The sequence below is a fragment of the Staurois parvus genome, unplaced genomic scaffold (assembly GCF_062004578.1).
Source record: "Staurois parvus isolate SC_StPar_1 unplaced genomic scaffold, SC_StPar_1.0 ptg001310l, whole genome shotgun sequence".
In the NCBI taxonomy this organism is placed as follows: Eukaryota; Metazoa; Chordata; class Amphibia; order Anura; family Ranidae; genus Staurois; species Staurois parvus.
The window spans coordinates 758,061-775,656 of NW_028319106.1; the positions used below are offsets into that span (position 1 = coordinate 758,061).

Genomic DNA, 17,596 nt, shown 5'->3' on the forward strand with positions numbered 1-17,596 from the left:
AGAAAACGGATTAGGAGTGAAAGGGGTCTAAAGCAAACCTGAAGTGTTCTGAACTTTCCCAGCCCAAAACTGTAAAACACATAGCAGACACCTCTGCTTATCTTAGTCTAAGGACCGGGTGCTTCAATATTCACTTATTTCCAGGGTCCATCATTCTGGACCCTAACCCTGCTGATTCATGCCTCTCCAAATGGATCTACTGTCTTAGTTACTGTTACCCAAGAACATCCTCGTCTCCAGGACTTCTCCAGAGCTTCCCCCATCCTCTGGAACTCTCTACCCCAATTTATCAGACTATCTCCTACTCTGCTCACTTTTAGACGATCTCTGAACACCTCTCTCTTCAGGGAAGCCTATCCTGCCGTCAGCTAATAATGGAATCTTCTACTCTTCCAACCAGTCCATCCCCCACAGTTACTACCTTTTGTACCACTAGCCCCTCCCTCTTAGATTGTAAGCTCCCAGGATCAGGGCACTCCTATCCCTCTTGTATTGAACTGTATTGTTGCTATATTGTCTCCCGTTATATTGTAAAGCGCTGAGCACACTGTTGGCGCCATAAATCCTGTATAATAATAAAAAAGTAAATCTTTCCCAAGAGGAACACAATGGGAACAGAACAGATGTTATAACCCTTTTCCATTCTTTCCAAAGCTAAACAAATTCTGAACACCCTCTCATACTTTTGCTCAGGGGTGGACTGACAACTCATGGGGCCCCCGGGCAATAGGAGATCATGAGGCCCCTGTGTACTTGCCCACACTCAAAGCACACCCAAAAAAGACTATAAAAAGTATCAGGGGCATTTCATGGGGCCCCCTACTGACCCCAGGCCCACGGGCAGTGCCCGAGTGCTCGAATGGTCAGTCCGCCTCTACTTTTGCTCCAACAGGATCACAGCGCTCAACAAGGCAGAAACGTCCAATGGAGAATGGATGCCAAACTATATTTTTCCTGATTCGGGAATGCAGACTTGCTGATAAAGAGGAGTATTCTCCTATGTGCGAGGTGGTTAGATACCTCGTTTTTTGTCATGGTGAACTGCATTTTTTTCTAAAATGTATAAAGCGATTGTGTACTGTTACTATTTACACAGACAGAGAGCTTAGCGGATTCCTTCTTTGAATAAAGAATAAGAATTTGATTCCTCCGGGAACTGTATGTATTTTGTTAGAATTGGCCACAGCATTGACTCGACAAGCTTCTGGCCAAACCGAGAAATGTTCTTATCTATCTTTTTTTCCTCTATATTTTTATATTTTCTTATTTAAACAGTGAAAAGGAAAAGAACAGGAACAGCGAGGTCTTCGTATCTGGGACATTAAGATGAAATTACTTATTCTTGACCTGCTTCTGTTATGACATACCAAATATAATGAATCTGGCCGTATTTCCTGATAATCCATTTATAAAATTCCGGCCTTGTAGAGGAGGGAAGAGCAGAGTCTGTTACATTTCATCCATCATGCAATGGATATTGGGCTGTATCATTTAACATCACAAACCCTGAAGGTAAACTGCCCTAATGCACTGAAAAAAATGTGCTGAATTATTTATTAATGAACACGGTGGAAAACTAAGTCACTGACTAGTCCTTTTAAAGGAAAACTACACGGCTTTAGGATCTTTTTTATATGCTTTTCATTTATTTTACATTTAGAAGTTTTTAAACTGATGTTTTCCACAATTTTGTTTTCATTTTAAAATGAATATAAATATACACTATGAAAACATAAATATTTAACCCTTTCACCCCAATGGACTATAATATGTACATGCCAAAGGCAAATTTAGCAAGGTTACCGTTGTTTAACTTGACTACGCTATGAATATATTAGCCATCAAAAGACTTTATATTTTTTTAAGGAAATGTAAGCATTTTAATTGGTATACTGTTTTATTAATACCCTGCTTGGTATTTATAACAGGCTGACAAGTAAATATACATAAACTGTATATACAGTAATATATATATATTATAATTGTACTAGACAATTATATTATTAAACAGAGGCACACTGCCATCTGCAGGTTGATATGGATTTTTTTTTCTGAATGAAGCTTTTTGCTGACCTACTAATCACATGTTTGGGAACCACTCCGAACAGTTGGGTTTGACAGCCTTACAAAGTGTTGGCTGGTAATTGTAAAACTGAAGACAATTACTAACCTATCAACAGCACAAAGTTGAAATAAGTTAATACATAGATAATGATCGAGAAGGGGATTAAGCAAGCAAGACAGAGTATTCACAATGCATTGTGAGAGAGCAGAGAAACAACTTGCCTTCAGACTCTCTCTCTCTGGTTGAAACTCCATATGATCCTGTCTATAGGGGGTAGAAAGTATGTGGAAGGGTGGATAGTGGAAGTATGTGGATATCCCCCTTATGTATTATACATGGTGATCATATCCCCCCTTATGTATTATACATGGAGATCATATCCCCCTTATGTATTATACATGGAGATCATATCCCCCTTATGTATTATACATGGAGATCATATCCCCCCTTATGTATTATACATGGAGATCATATCCCCCCTTATGTATTATACATGGAGATCATATCCCCCCTTATGTATTATACATGGAGATCATATCCCCCCTTATGTATTATACATGGAGATCATATCCCCCCTTATGTATTATACATGGAGATCATATCCCCCCTTATGTATTATACATGGAGATCATATCCCCCTTATGTATTATACATGGAGATCATATCCCCCCTTATGTATTATACATGGAGATCATATCCCCCCTTATGTATTATACATGGAGATCATATCCCCCCTTATGTATTATACATGGAGATCATATCCCCCCTTATGTATTATACATGGAGATCATATCCCCCTCTTATGTATTATACATGGAGATCATATCCCCCGTATGTATTATACATGGAGATCATATCCCCCCTTATGTATTATACATGGAGATCATATCCCCCTTATGTATTATACATGGAGATCATATCCCCCCCTTAATCTCCTCTTCTCAAGAGACAATAAATTCAGTTCCTCTAATCTTTCCTCATAGCTGATCTCCTCCATGCATCTTATAAATTTGGTTGCCCTTCTCTGTACTTTCTCCAGTTCCCCAATGTTCTTTTTGTTAATTGGTGCCCAAAACTGAACTACATATTCCAGATAAGGTGTTACTAATGATTTGTACTGGAGGGGGGGTAATATGATATCTCTCTCTCTGGAGTCTATACCTCTCCTAATACAAGAGAGGATTTTGCTCACTTTAGAACCCGCAGCTTTGCATTGCTGCCATTATTAAGCTTGTGATCTACCAGAACGCCCAGATCCTTCTCCACCATTGACCCCCCCAGATCCTTCTCCACCCTTGATTCCCCCAGATCCTTCTCCACCATTGATTCCCCCCAGATCCTTCTCCACCATTGATTCCCCCCAGATCCTTCTCCACCATTGATTCCCCCCAGATCCTTCTCCACCATTGATTTCCCCAGATCCTTCTCCACCATTGATTCCCCCCAGATCCTTCTCCACCATTTATTCCCCCAGATCCTTCTCCACCATTGATTCCCCCCAGATCCTTCTCCACCATTGATTCCCCCCAGATCCTTCTCCACCATTGATTCCCCCCAGATCCTTCTCCACAATTGATTCCCCCCAGATCCTTCTCCACCATTGATTCCCCCCAGATCCTTCTCCACCCTTGATTCCCCCAGACCCTTCTCCACCATTGATTCCCCCCAGATCCTTCTCCACCATTGATTCCCCCGATCCTTCTCCACCATTGATTCCCTGCAGATCCTTCTCCACCATTGATTCCCCTCAGATCCTTCTCCACCATTGATTCCCCCCAGATCCTTCTCCACAATTGATTCCCCCCAGATCCTTCTCCACCATTGATTCCCCCCAGATCCTTCTCCACCCTTGATTCCCCCAGACCATTCTCCACCATTGATTCCCCCCAGATCCTTCTCCACCATTGATTCCCCCGATCCTTCTCCACCATTGATTCCCTGCAGATCCTTCTCCACCATTGATTCCCCTCAGATCCTTCTCCACCATTGATTCCCCCCAGATCCTTCTCCACCATTGATTCCCCCCAGATCCTTCTCCACCCTTGATTCCCCCAGATCCTTCTCCACCATTGATTCCCCGCAGATCCTTCTCCACCATTGATTCCCCCCAGATCCTTCTCCATCATTGATTCCCCCAGATCCTTCTCCATCATTGATTCCCCCAGATCCTTCTCCACCATTGATTCCCCCAGTTGTACTCCCCTAGTATGTATGATGCATGTATATTCTTAGCCCCCAAGTACAGAACCTTACATTTATCAATAATACAGAACAGGAGTCCACCCTGCCATTCCTCCCGAATACTAACAGCTGCAATGACGGGAGGAGAGGAGTCCACTCAGGCTACTAAGTGGTGTGGCCGCGGCCAGACAGGACTGTCAGTCTGTATTCGGACTGCGGTCAGCCATTTAGTGATGCCTGATCAACAGTATCTCCCTTACACCATCTATCCATCCAATATACCTATTTCTATCTATTTCACATCCAATTATCTATTTGTTTTTCCTTCCTAGCAGTAATCATACAAGTAAAGTTTTATATTTTAGTTTCATATATAAGATGAGGAGAGAAAAGACACTCTCGCAGATGAAGATGACAGAGTGATAACAGATGCAGATAATAATCAGGTGAAATCTCCATGTAACATCTTCAACACAAGATTTACAGAAACCCGTTGCAATTTCTGAATGAGCGCTAATTACTAATATACATGCAGGCACCTGTGCTATATCTGTGTTTTGACAGCAGTTGCTCTATTTCAGAGTAACATGTATCATCACTTATTCCAGCGCCAGGAATAAAAATATTCTGGGAAGACAAACAATTCAAAACTCGCAAAGATCTGAAGCCTTCGCCCATCGTGGCGCTGAGCCTGAGAAACGTCATTCGTTGACACCGCTTGCAAAGTTGACAGAACTGAGCCTATAGCCTGGGGTCACCATAGCAACTGCAGGGATCAGCAGCCGAATGAAAGTCAACAGCCCGTGTGCTAAGTACCATTCTCAGGAATAACTACGGCTCTAACAAGGGGCCACACGTAAAAGACATGTCCTGGCAGCGACAGACATTACAGGACTGCAAAACATAAACACAGCCCAGCCTAATAAAGAGATTAAACAAATATCCGCAATAAGCAAAAAAAAAAGGAGCTCCTTTACACTTCTGGTCGAGGGAGCGGTAAAAACAGATGACTTACAGTGGATATAAAAAGTCTGCACACCCCTGTTAAAATGTCAGGCTTCTGTGATGTAAAAAAAAAGAGACAAAGATAAATAATTTCAGAACTTTTTCCACCTTTAATGTGACCTATAAACTGTACAACTCTATTGAAAAACAAACTGAAAGCTTTTTTTTTGGTGGGGGGGGGGTAAACATAAAAAAACTAAAATAATGTGGTTGCATAAGTGTGCACACCCTCTTATAACTGGGGATGTAGCTGTGTTCAGAATTAAGCAATCACATTCAGAATCATGTTAAATAGGAGTCAGTACACACTGGCCATCATTTAATGTGCCTCTGATTAACCCCAAATAAAGTTCAGCTGTTCTAGTGGGTCTTTCCTGACAATTTCTTAGTCGCATCCTACAGCAAAAGCCATGGTCCAACGAGGGCTTCCAAAGCCTCTGAGGGACCTCACTGTTAAAAGGTATCAGTCAGAAGGGTACAAAAGAATTTCCAAGACATTAGATATACCATGGAACACAGTGAAGTCAGTCATCATCAAGTGGAGAAAATATGGCGCAACAGTGACATCACCAAGAACTGGACCGTCCAAAATTGATGAAAAGACGAGAAGAAAACTGGTCTGGCAGGCTGCCAAGAGGCCTAAAGCAACATGAAAGGAGCTGCAGGAATATCTGGCAAGTCCTGGCTGTGTGGTCCATGTGACAACAATCTCCCGTATTCTTCATACAGTATGTCTGGGCTATGGGGTAAAGTGGAAGATAGAAGCCTTTTCTTACCAAGAAAAACATCCAAGTCCGGCTAAATTTTGCAAAAACAAAGGCATCTGAAGTCTCCCAAAAGCATGTGGGGAAATGTGTTGTGGTCTGATGAAACCAAGGGTGAACTTTTTGGCCATAATTCCAAAAGATATGTTTTTGCACAAAAACAACACTGCACATCACCAAAAGAACACCATAACCACCGTGAAGCATGGTGGTGGCAGCATCATGCTTTGGGGCTGTTTTTCTTCAGCTGGAACTGGGGCCTTAGTCAAGGTAGAGGGAATTAGGAACAGTTCAAAATACCAGTCAATATCGGCACAAAACCTTCAGGCTTCTGCTAAAAATCTGAACTTGAAGAGGAACTTCACCTTTCAGCATGACAACCACCCAAAGCATCCATCCAAATCAACAAAGGAATGGCTTCACTAGAAGATGAAAGTTTTGGAATGGCCCAGCCAGAGCCCAAACCTGAATCTGATGGAAGATCTGTGGGGTGATCTGAAGAGGGCTGTGCACAGGAGATACCCTCGCAATCTGACAGATTTGGAGTGTTTTTGCAAGGAAGAGCGGGCAAATATTGCCAAGCCAGGATGTGCCGTGCTGATAGACTCCTCCCCAAAAAGACTGAGTGCTGGAATCACATCAAAAGGGGCTTCAACAAAGGATTAGTGTAAGGTTGTGAACACTTATGCAACCAGATTATTAAATTTTTTATTTTTACTTCCCTCCACCTAAAAGAGTTCAGTTTGTTGTTCAACTGAGTTGTACAGTTTATAGGTCATATTAAAAGGTGGAAAAAGTTCTGAAATGATCTTTATCTAATTTTTTTAATCACAGAAACCTGACATTTTAACCGGGGTGTGCAGACTTTTTATATCCACTGTAGCTGTGTTTTTACTAACCCTAACCAGGGGCAGACTGACCATTTGGAAACTCAGACACTGCCCGAGGGCCCGGGGTCAGTAGAGGGCCCCATGAGATGCCCCTGGTACCTTTTTCATAGGCTTTTTTGAGTTTGGGCAAGGACACAGGGGCCCCATGATCCCCTATTACCCGGAGGCCCCATGAGTTGTCAGTCCGCCGCCCCTGCCCCTGACCATGGCTGTAATGCTCTGCTTCAAATGAATGGGACCGCGCCAAAACTGCATACAGTGCACCCAGTTGAGTGCAGTGGTGCAGCATTTACAAGCACTGAAGAGGTAACAGAAAAAGCAATTCATTGTGGAGTGCTTTTCAGAGGGGCAGCAAAGTCTGCCATATGTGTAAACGTAGCCTTACTAATACATTCTGCTATACTGAAAACTTTACTCCAGGATTGTGACAAACACCGGTCAGACCACTGTCACCTTCACCAACTTGTGACAAATGGCTGGTCAACCTCACACCGCGCTGTCACTAATACGCAACAATGACACTCTCAGCCTCACCCAGCACAAAGATTTTCCAGCTTACGGGACCACAATTTAAGTGCCAACAGACTGAGTGAGTGCGATTGTCACTGGGTCTAGTTAACTAAGCAATTAACTCATTAAACTGCCGCCAACTTTTATCGAGAAGTAGTAAAAGTTCACAAGATTAGCAACAGCAACACTAATTTTAGCAATAGCAATGCTAATTTTAGAGTAAACGTCTGTAACACATGTTGTCACCACAGACAGGTACAGTATTTGCAGAGATTTACACTACGGTAACGCTCTTCAAGAGACCGATTTTTTGGGCTCTGTTTTAGGGCATTAGGGACAATTTAACACTTTTAAAAATATTGTTTAACCCCTTAACGCCATGCCTCCAAGTCCTTTAACCACTTCAAGTCCGGACACTTTCACCCCCTTCCAGTCCGGACACTTTCCCCCCTTCCAGTCCGGACACTTTCCCCCCCTTCCAGTCCGGACACTTTCCCCCCTTCCAGTCCGGACACTTTCCCCCCCTTTCCAGTCCGGACACTTTCCCCCCTCTTCTAGTCCGGACACTTTCCCCCCCTTCCAGTCCGGACACTTTCCCCCCCTTCCAGTCCGGACACTTTCACCCCCTTCCAGTCCGGACACTTTCCCCCCCTTCCAGTCCAGACACTTTCCCCCCCCTTCCAGTCAGGACACTTTCACCCCCTTCCAGTCAGGACACTTTCACCCCCTTCCAGTCCGGACACTTTCACCCCCTTCCTGTCCGGACACTTTCCTCCCCCTTCCAGTCCAGACACTTTCATCCCCTTCCAGTCCAGACACTTTCATCCCCTTCCAGTCCAGACACTTTCACCCCCTTCCAGTCCAGACACTTTCCCCCCCTTCCAGTCCGGACACTTTCACCCCCTTCCTGTCCGGACACTTTCATCCCCCTTCCAGTCCGGACACTTTCATCCCCTTCCAGTCCAGACACTTTCCCCCCTTCCAGTCCGGACACTTTCACCCCCTTCCTGTCCGGACACTTTCCTCCCCCTTCCAGTCCGGACAAATTTCCTCCCCTTCCAGTCCGGACACTTTCATCCCCTTCCAGTCCGGACACTTCCCCCCCCTTCCAGTCCGGACACTTCCCCCCCCCTTCCAGTCCGGACACTTTCCCCCCCCTTCCAGTCCGGACACTTTCACCCCCTTCCAGTCCGGACACTTTCCCCCCCTTCCTGTCCGGACACTTTCCCCCCCTTCCAGTCCAGACACTTTCCCCCCTTCCAGTCCAGACACTTTCCCCCCTTCCAGTCCAGACACTTTCCCCCCTTCCAGTCCAGACACTTTCCCCCCTTCCAGTCCGGACACTTCCCCCCCCTTCCTGTCTGGACACTTCCCCCCCCTTCCTGTCTGGACACTTTCACTCCCTTCCAGTCCGGACACTTCCCTCCCCTTCCAGTCCGGACACTTTCACCCCCTTCCAGTCCGGACTCTTTCCCCCCCCTTCCAGTCCGGACACTTTCCCCCCCCTTCCAGTCCGGACACTTTCCCCCCCTTCCAGTCCGGACACTTTCACCCCCTTCCTGTCCAGGCCAATTTTCAGCTTTCAGCGCTATCACACTTTGAATGACAATTGCGCGGTCATGCAACACTGTACCCATATGAATTTTTTAGCATGTTTAGCAATTTAGCATTTTCGATAATATACCAGCTGACGCGTTTCCAAGGGCGAAATGTCAGGGATCCCATCGCTGTGCAGCGGTGCGACGGCGACGGATCCCCTCGAGTCACGTCTGGCGGGCTATTTAAACCTGCTTCAGATTCAAATCACTGCCTTCTGGTCTAAATACGTTCCTGCATACATTTTCCTGATTCTGATCCTGACACCTGTATTCTGTATACCCGCCTAAGAAAGAACTCCGCCTGCACCGACCCCAGCTATCCCTGACCATTCTTCTGCTTGCTCCTCTTGTACTCATCTGCCCACTTGTAACCGACCCGGCCTGCCTGACTCTGCTGTATTACTCTGCCTGCACCTGCACCCGACCTGCGTTCTGTCAGCTACCATATCCATCTACCGCTGCACCCACGGCTCTGCATCTGGCCTGCATCTGGACCACCGCTATACCCATCAGTCACCGCATCCACGCACTGGTGCTCGGTCCCAAATCCCGCACCCTGACTGCCGCCACACCTGCTTGCTGCTGCATCTACGTCCCTGCGTCCACACCTGGCTTGTGTCTGGACCTCCCGGGTCCCAGCTACCTACTGACAGCCGCAAGATCTACACAGCACTCCTGCCCCTCCTGGCTCTGCGCCCGTTCCCACCTTCAGGGGTTCCAAGCAGGAGTTGCAAGAGGACGCTCTGTCTCCACTTCAGGCTCCCCAACCAGGTACGTGACACGAACCTTCTTCATCAGAGCTCTGATGAAGAATGTTCGCCGTTCGAAACACGTCAGCTGTTCTCTGAGTGTCTACTCCTCTGATGGGACTCGCGCAGGCTGCTTTTATCCTTCGTCCCTTTGAGGACTTACATGCATGATATACTTCAGTGTTTGTGAGTATTATTCTTTAATTAATAAATTTTGGCTTACTGAGGTAATGCGCAAGGTTGGTGCGCTCTTTGTTTGTTTTCACTTCACAGTATTGGTCGGGCTTCCTCAGCCTTGTTTGGAGCTGCACAACCCCATATGCACTGGTGGTAGAAACTTCCAAGTCCTGACTTCAACTACCTACCCCGGGTTGGGTCATAGAGCGCAAGAGAGTTTTCTTTCTATTGTGATCACTGGTTGGCCAATCAGTGATCACATGATCGGGACCTCACACAGAGGTCCCGTATGACGATCGGTGTTCCACTGTGTCCGGAGGACACAGCGGGCACCGGATTGCGGTGCTGCGCGCTCCTAGGGAGTGCGCACAGTCCAAAATGGCGGTTGCCGTTTATGAACAGCAACCCGCCCCTGGACTGCCACCGTCCGGCCGTTTATATACAGCGGCCGGATGACAAGTGGTTGAGGAGTTTCAGATGCTGGGAGGCAGGGAGGGGTGTTAAATCATGTGACCGGCTGTCACATGATTGGAAGGCTCCTGATTGTAAGTAGCAATTTGGCACTTTCTGTCTGTGCCGGGAGCATGCAGGGCGCATGCTCTTGACCAGGGGCGGACTGACCATTGGGGAACTCTGGCACTGCCCGAGGGCCCGGGGTCAGTAGGGGGCCCCATGAGATGTCCCTGGTACCTCTCATAGGCTTTTTTGGGTGTGGTTTGAGTGTGGGCGAGGACACAGGGGTCCCATGATCCCTATTGCCCGGGGGCCCCATGAGTTGTCAGTCTGCCCCTGCTCTTGACACATATATTTGTTTACATTTGGGTATGCAAATATGCGGCTTATCTGCATCAAGGCCCTGTGTACTGTCAGCGCAAAGGGTTAATAATGAAAAAAATAATGCACAGAAAATATTTCCAGAAAAAAGGTATTACAAAGAGACTGCAGCAAAACAAAAAGGGTTGAAAAAAAATGACAGTACTTATCAAGTCCTGGTTCAGCAGTCTCCAATCAACTAGTAACATGGTATAATGACTCTTTTACGACTTGACAGGTGTTCCTTGGTTTGATGGTAAAACAAGAGCTGTCAAATGAGGTTGCAGTCTCCTTTTCTGGACCTCGAAGAGGTGTTGCCAAAAATGACTTCACTAATCATCCAGTCTAATGCAGGCCATAGATGGGGAGAAAAACGGCAGATTTTCGGCCGATTAACGAACTATCGGTCGGTCTAAAAAACTTACCTGACCACCAATTATTACGAATATCGGCCGATTAATGAGTAACCTATAACGGGAAATGATGTCATTTTGTGGCCTTTGTGATCCTTTTTCGGAAAACGATCGTTCGTTTTTGACCATCAATGAGGATAAAGTCGGGCGTTTTTCGAAAATTTTCCAACATCACCGATAATCTGAAAGTCCAAAATACACGAAAAACGGCCGACAAAATCGTCCACTAACGATAAGATAATCGGCCGGTTTTATTTTCGGACGAAAAATCGGCCGTTTTTCTCCCCATCTATGGCCTGCATAAAGGTGTGGCTGCTGGGATGTCACTGTGTTTAAGACCATGTCCCAGATACAGTTTTTTATAGGTATTAATATCTTTGAAAACCTATATGTTAGTCTGCTAACTTATTTATTATTATACAGGATTTATGGCGCCAATAGTTTGCTCAGTGCTTTACAATATACAGGGAGACAATACAACAACTGGTATATTATTGTAGAGGATGCAATTACCTTTTGAATGGATATAAAAATGACAGGTTTTGGATGCCCAGCTCGCCTATGAGAGAAATTGGGCCAGTTCTGCTCTTGGTACTGCTAGGGTAGCAGTGTTTGGACTCCAAATGCTACCTACTAACTGATGGAGGTAAATACACTATATTCCCAAAAGTATTTGGACACCCCTCCAAATCATTGGATTTAGGTGTTCCAATCCCCTCCATGGACACAGGTGTATACAATCAAGCCCCTAGGCATGCAGACTGCTTCTACAAACATTGGTGAAAGAATGGGTCGCTCTCAGGAGCTCAGTGACTCCAAGCGTGGTCCCGTGATAGGTGGCCACCTGTGCAATAAGTCCATCCGTGACATTTCCTGGCTACTAAATATTCCACGCTCAGCTGTTAGTGGGATTATAACAAAGTGGAAGCAACTGGGAACAACAGCAACTCAGCCACGAATTAGTAAGCCACGCTGAAGAACACAGTGCGCAGAAGTCGCTAACTGTCTGCAGTCAACAGCTAAAGACCTCCAAACTTCACGTGGTCTTCAGATGAGCCCAACAACAGTGTGTAGAGAGCTTCATGGAATGGGTTTCCATGGCCGAGCAGCTGCATCCAAGCCTTCCATCACCAAGTGCAATACAAAGCGTTGGATGCAGTGGCGCCACTGGACTCTAAAGTAGTGGAGATTTGTTCTCTGGAGTGACCAATTACTTTTATCTGTCTGGCAATCCGATCGACGTGTCCGGGTTTGGCGGTTGCCAGGAGAACGGTACTTGCCTGACTGCATTGTACCAAGTGTAAAGTTTGGTGGAGGGGGGATTATGGTGTGGGGGTGTTTTTCAGGGGTTGGGCTTGGCCCCCTAGTTCCAGTGAAGGGAACTCTTAAGGCGACATTTTGGACAATTTCATGCTCCCAACTCTGTGGGAGGAGTTTCAGGACGGCCCCTTGCTGTTCCAACATGACTGCGCACCAGTGCACAAAGCAAGGTCCATAAAGACATGGAGGAGCCATTTTGGGGTGGAGGAACATGACTGTCCTGCACAGAGTCCTGACCTCAACCCCATAGAACACCTTTAGGATGAATTAGAGCAGAGGCTGCGAGCCAGGCCTCCTCCCCCGACATCAGTGCCTGACCTGACAAATGTGTTTCTGAAAGAATGGTCCAACCTTCCCATAGACACCCTCCTAAACCTTGTGGACGGCCTTCCCAGAAGAGTTAACGCTGTTATAGTTGCAAAGGGCGGGGCCAACTCAATATTGAACCCTATGGACTTAGACTGGGGGGCATTAAAGTTCATGTGCGTGTAAAGGCAGGTGGCCCAGTACTTTTGGCAATATAGTGTATGTCCTTATTCTTGCTGTACTGCTATTTTTTTAATACCGCACTTCTCCGTGCTTTGCAGGGAGAAAAAAACAGGCACATCACTGCTGTCTGTACAGAGCCCTGTGTTGTTTGTCAATACAGGGTTCTGTACTGGCTCTGTACATGCCAAGCCAATTAGCAGGTCCCATAAACCACTGACCGGGACCTGTTGACTGACTTGCGCAGTAGCAAATAACAGTGCAGACCGGGGAAGCAGGCGAGCACGCACAACCCTTACCCACAGAAGCCAGATCATGTAAGTGTACGTATTCGAGTGCAGCGGAGCCGGTCAATAGGGGATCATGGGGCCCCTGTGTCCTTGCCCAAACTCAAAAAAGCCTATGAAAAAGGTACCAGGGGAATCTCATGGGGCCCCCTACTGACCCCAGGCCCTCGGGCAGTGCCCGAGTTTCCAAATGGTCAGTCTGCTCCTGATGCGTTGTAATATATGCAAGCCAAGAATCACTTTTTTAATGCAAACGTTGCAAGAAGTATGTACTCACATCCAAATTTTGGGACAAACTTTTGGGTGTACCCCTTTTTCAGGGTCCAAGCAGTACTTAAGCAAGTATGGACCCTGAAGAAGAGGGTACACTCTGAAAGTTTGTCCTGAAATTGTGGATATTAATACAAATAAAGTATTAAGGACAAATATGCAAGCAAACACACAAATAGGGATAGAATCACCTCAAGCAGGAAGCATGTAAATGAGTACACTAGTGTGCAGAGGGTTATTCAAAATGTTATTTTTTAAATGTATTTGTTATAAATATGGATAAATTAAAGTGATACTAAAGTCTTGTTTTTCTTTTTTTTTTCTTAAAGCAGTGGTTTTGCACAGAGCAGTATGGATCCTCCTTTTCTCAGGTCCTCCCACCGGTGCACCTGGCCCCTCCCTCTTGTTGGGTGCCCCCATAGCAAACAGCTTGCTATGGGGGCACCCAAGTAGGCACGCTCCTGAGCGGCGGCTCTGTGTGTCCATTCACACAGAGCCGTAGCTCAGCCCCATCCCCTCTCCTGATTGGCTCACTGGCTGTGATTGACTCTCGCTGCTGCCAATCAGGAGTGAGAGTCCCCAGAAAACCTGAGGCTCTTGTGGACATCGCTGGTTCAAGAGGCGGTTTAGGTAAATGTTAGGAGGGGCTGCTACATGCAGAAGGTTTTCTACCTTCATGCATAGAACGCAAGAAGATAAAAAACCTTGAGACTTTAGAACCACTTTGAGACATACGATGTTAACCCTCCAAGATGTATGGGATCAACCAAAACTCCAAAATGGTCTGTAATAGAGAAAATGACCTTGAAAGAAATGCCACTGATGGATGCAGAATGGATAGGAAAACACTTGGCTTACCAGTCTCCACCTACATTTGAGCACTTTTGGTTGAACTAGTTCTTTTAGAGGACTGATCCCTTTCTTGAGAAACTGGAAAGATTCCTAACTGGTCAGAGATATTTTACAGCATGCTGGAAAATCTTTGCGGCAGACAAATAAGTGCTCAAAGCTGGAGATGATTAGATAACATGAGTCTTGTTCCTTATATCTACCTGGAGATCTAAGGAAGGAACAGTTACGACAAGCTCTTTGTTGCTGTAATTAGCAGTAAAAAAAAAAAACCAAGCCCATTTCCCAGCATTCCACCACAGCCGCTATCTTGTCCTCTCATTCTGCTTGTCACAGCTCATCCCGCTTCCCTCATATATCTGCCCCCAGTCCTGACCTTTCCGGCTGCACTGCACCAATCCACGCAGCACCCATGCTAAATGTATTTTCTGTATCCAACGTCCTTTCCCAGCCTGCCACAGAAAGTCATAAATCTTGTCAGCGAAGATTGCCTGCCTGCCACTTCTAGCAGATCATAGCTCACCTGAATGCAGTTTATCTTTGTTTTTCAGCTTGAATCCCCGAACACGAGGTTAATCACTGTGTATCCGTGTGTGAGGAAGGCCGGGATACATAACCCGCAGCGCATACAATCCATTCTCTCTCTCTCCGTCGCTCTATTTTTAATAGCTTGGCTTTTGCTCTGGAAAGAAAAAAAAAATTACAAAAATAAAAACTCCTCCGAGCCCCACAGACATATTATTTACAATATTTATACAAAGCTGATACATTATGTAACACATTTCGAAGTACAGAGAACCATTCCCAGCGGTCCCTCCCCCTGAGGAGCCTACATTCCATCATCCACGCCCCTTCGCTGTATGAGAGCATTTCTACCTGCGTTTGGGCAATGGCCACTCCGGTTCTGAGCTCTGATTGTGTCAGGGCTATATTTGTGTGATTCTGAGTGTTTTGAGGACTCAGAAGATGGAATTCTTGTCTGAATCCTGGTGGCGTTCTCATAGCAGGCCTTTTTATGGTCTATGTTGCCTGGTTTGATTTTATAGTCTGACTGTCACTGATACCGGATTGTAATTTGGACAGCTTGGATCCGGTGACTTCTAAATGTGCAAAGTATATCGAAGGCCAAAACATTTTCCAATTTTGGAAGGCCTCTAAAGCAGGCCATAGACGGGGTGAAAGCCGGGCGGTTTTTAAAAAAAAAACCAAAAAAATCGGTCGACGTTACCGCCATTGTGGTATAAAACAATCGGCTGATTTTCGTCCTGTCTACATCCGGCAAATATAATAGCGGTGTCCCTGCAGAGAACTCCGCTATTATATTTGACATGTAAAAGTATAGCAAAGTTGCAACATTGTATCTATTTGTATCCATTTCGGATACAAATGTTTCTATTCAGATACAAATAGATACAATGTTGCAACTTTGCTATACTTTTACATGTCAAATATAATAGCGGAGCTCTCTGCAGGGACACTCCGCTAATATTTTTGACATTTAAAAGTATTGCGGTTGCAACATTGTATCTATTTGTATCCGAGTAGAAACATCTGTATACGAAATGGATACAAATAGATACAGAAGTTCTTCTTTTTCTTTGTCTTCATCTTCTTTTCCTTCTTCTTGCAGGTCACGGCTCATGCGCATTTTTTTTAATCATCCAAAATAACAGATTAAAAAATGTGTCAAAATCATGAAAAACGGCCAACAATTTCACCCACTAAACGATCCAAAAATGGGCCGATTATTATTCTTTCGAACAAATTTTCGGCCGATTATTCTTTCGGACAAATTTTTGGCCGATTTTCAACCCATCTATGGCCTGCTTAATTAGATTTGCCAGTTGGCCAAGGATTTTTACTGCCTTGGCTGCTGTAAACAGGATTTGTTGTCAATGATGTTAATTGTATAGGGGGTCAAAAGGCTTGTATTTTTTTTCTAAAGGAAAACAACTTTATAATCCCTCATTAGTGCCTGCATGCCCACTGAGGAGGTCCATCATCTCTATTTTTCCATGTGACTTTTGTCCCTAACTCACATTCATACATATGCATACTAGCCCTGGTTCACATATATGCGGCCATGCGGGTCGCGTTTTGTGTGTGCACGAGAGCCCATTCATTTGAATAGACTCCCGTGACCCGTAAGGAAGAAGTCCCTGCACTTCTTTGGAAACCGCAGCCCGCACAGGCACCTCGGTTCCCAGTATGGTTGCGTTTTTCAGTGCGGGTGGTGTGCCATTAGAACTAATGGCACACCGCCTGCACGTCCGCATTTCCCTATGTGGGTGGTGCGGCTGCACAGGTTTTCGTACGGATCCGCAGCGGCACCACCCACACAGATGTGAACCTAGCCTTAGACAGGATCCAATTAACCTACCAACATGTCTTTGGTGTGTGGGAGGAAATACAGGCGCAGGGAGAACACGAGACGTACAAATCTGGCGCTGGAGGGGTATAATGTAACTACATAAAAGTCCATAAAGTCCATTAAAAGTCCATGTGGGAGACCATTAGCATTCACAATGACCCTAGGTTCATACCTATGCAGCTGAGCAGGCCGCGTTTTGCTCGGGTACGAGAGCCCATTCATTTGAATAGACTCCCGTGACCCATAAGGGAGATGTCCCTGCACTTCTTTGGAAACCGCAGCCCGCACAGGCACCTCGGTTCCCAGTACGGTTGCGTTTTTCAGTGCGGGCGGTGTGCCATTAGAACTAATGGCACCCGCCCGCACATCCGCATTTCCCTATGCGGGTGGTGCGGCTGCACAGATTTTCATGCGGATCCGCAGTGGCACCACCCGCACAGATGTGAACCTATCCTTACACAGGATCCAATTAACCTACCAACATGTCTTTGGAGGGTGGGAGGAAACACAGGCGCAGGGAGAACACGAGATATACAAATCTGGTGCTGGAGGGGTATAATGTACCTACATAAAAGTCCATAAAGTCCAATAAAAGTCCATGTGGGAGACCATTAGCATTCACAATGACCCTAGGTTCACACCTATGCAGCTGAGCGGGTCGCGTTTTGCTCGGGTAAGAGAGCCCATTCATTTGAATAGACTCCCGTGACCCGTAAGGAAGAAGTCCCTGCACTTCTTTGGAAACCGCAGCCCGCACAGGCACCTCGGTTCCCAGTACGGTTGCGTTTTTCAGTGCGGGCGGTGTGCCATTAGAACTAATGGCACACTGCTCGCACGTCCGCATTTCC

General features: G+C 45.9%; 1 long non-coding RNA gene across 1 annotated transcript in view; it reads right to left on the reverse strand.

Annotated features, from left to right (window-relative positions):
* LOC149437121 (uncharacterized) overlaps positions 1-17,596 on the reverse strand; it is an 830,460-nt gene that overhangs the window by 654,730 nt on the left and 158,134 nt on the right. Inside the window, exon 2 of the long non-coding RNA XR_016308178.1 lies at positions 14,901-15,059. This is a non-coding gene — a long non-coding RNA (uncharacterized LOC149437121). The remainder of the gene's footprint in view (positions 1-14,900; positions 15,060-17,596) is intronic.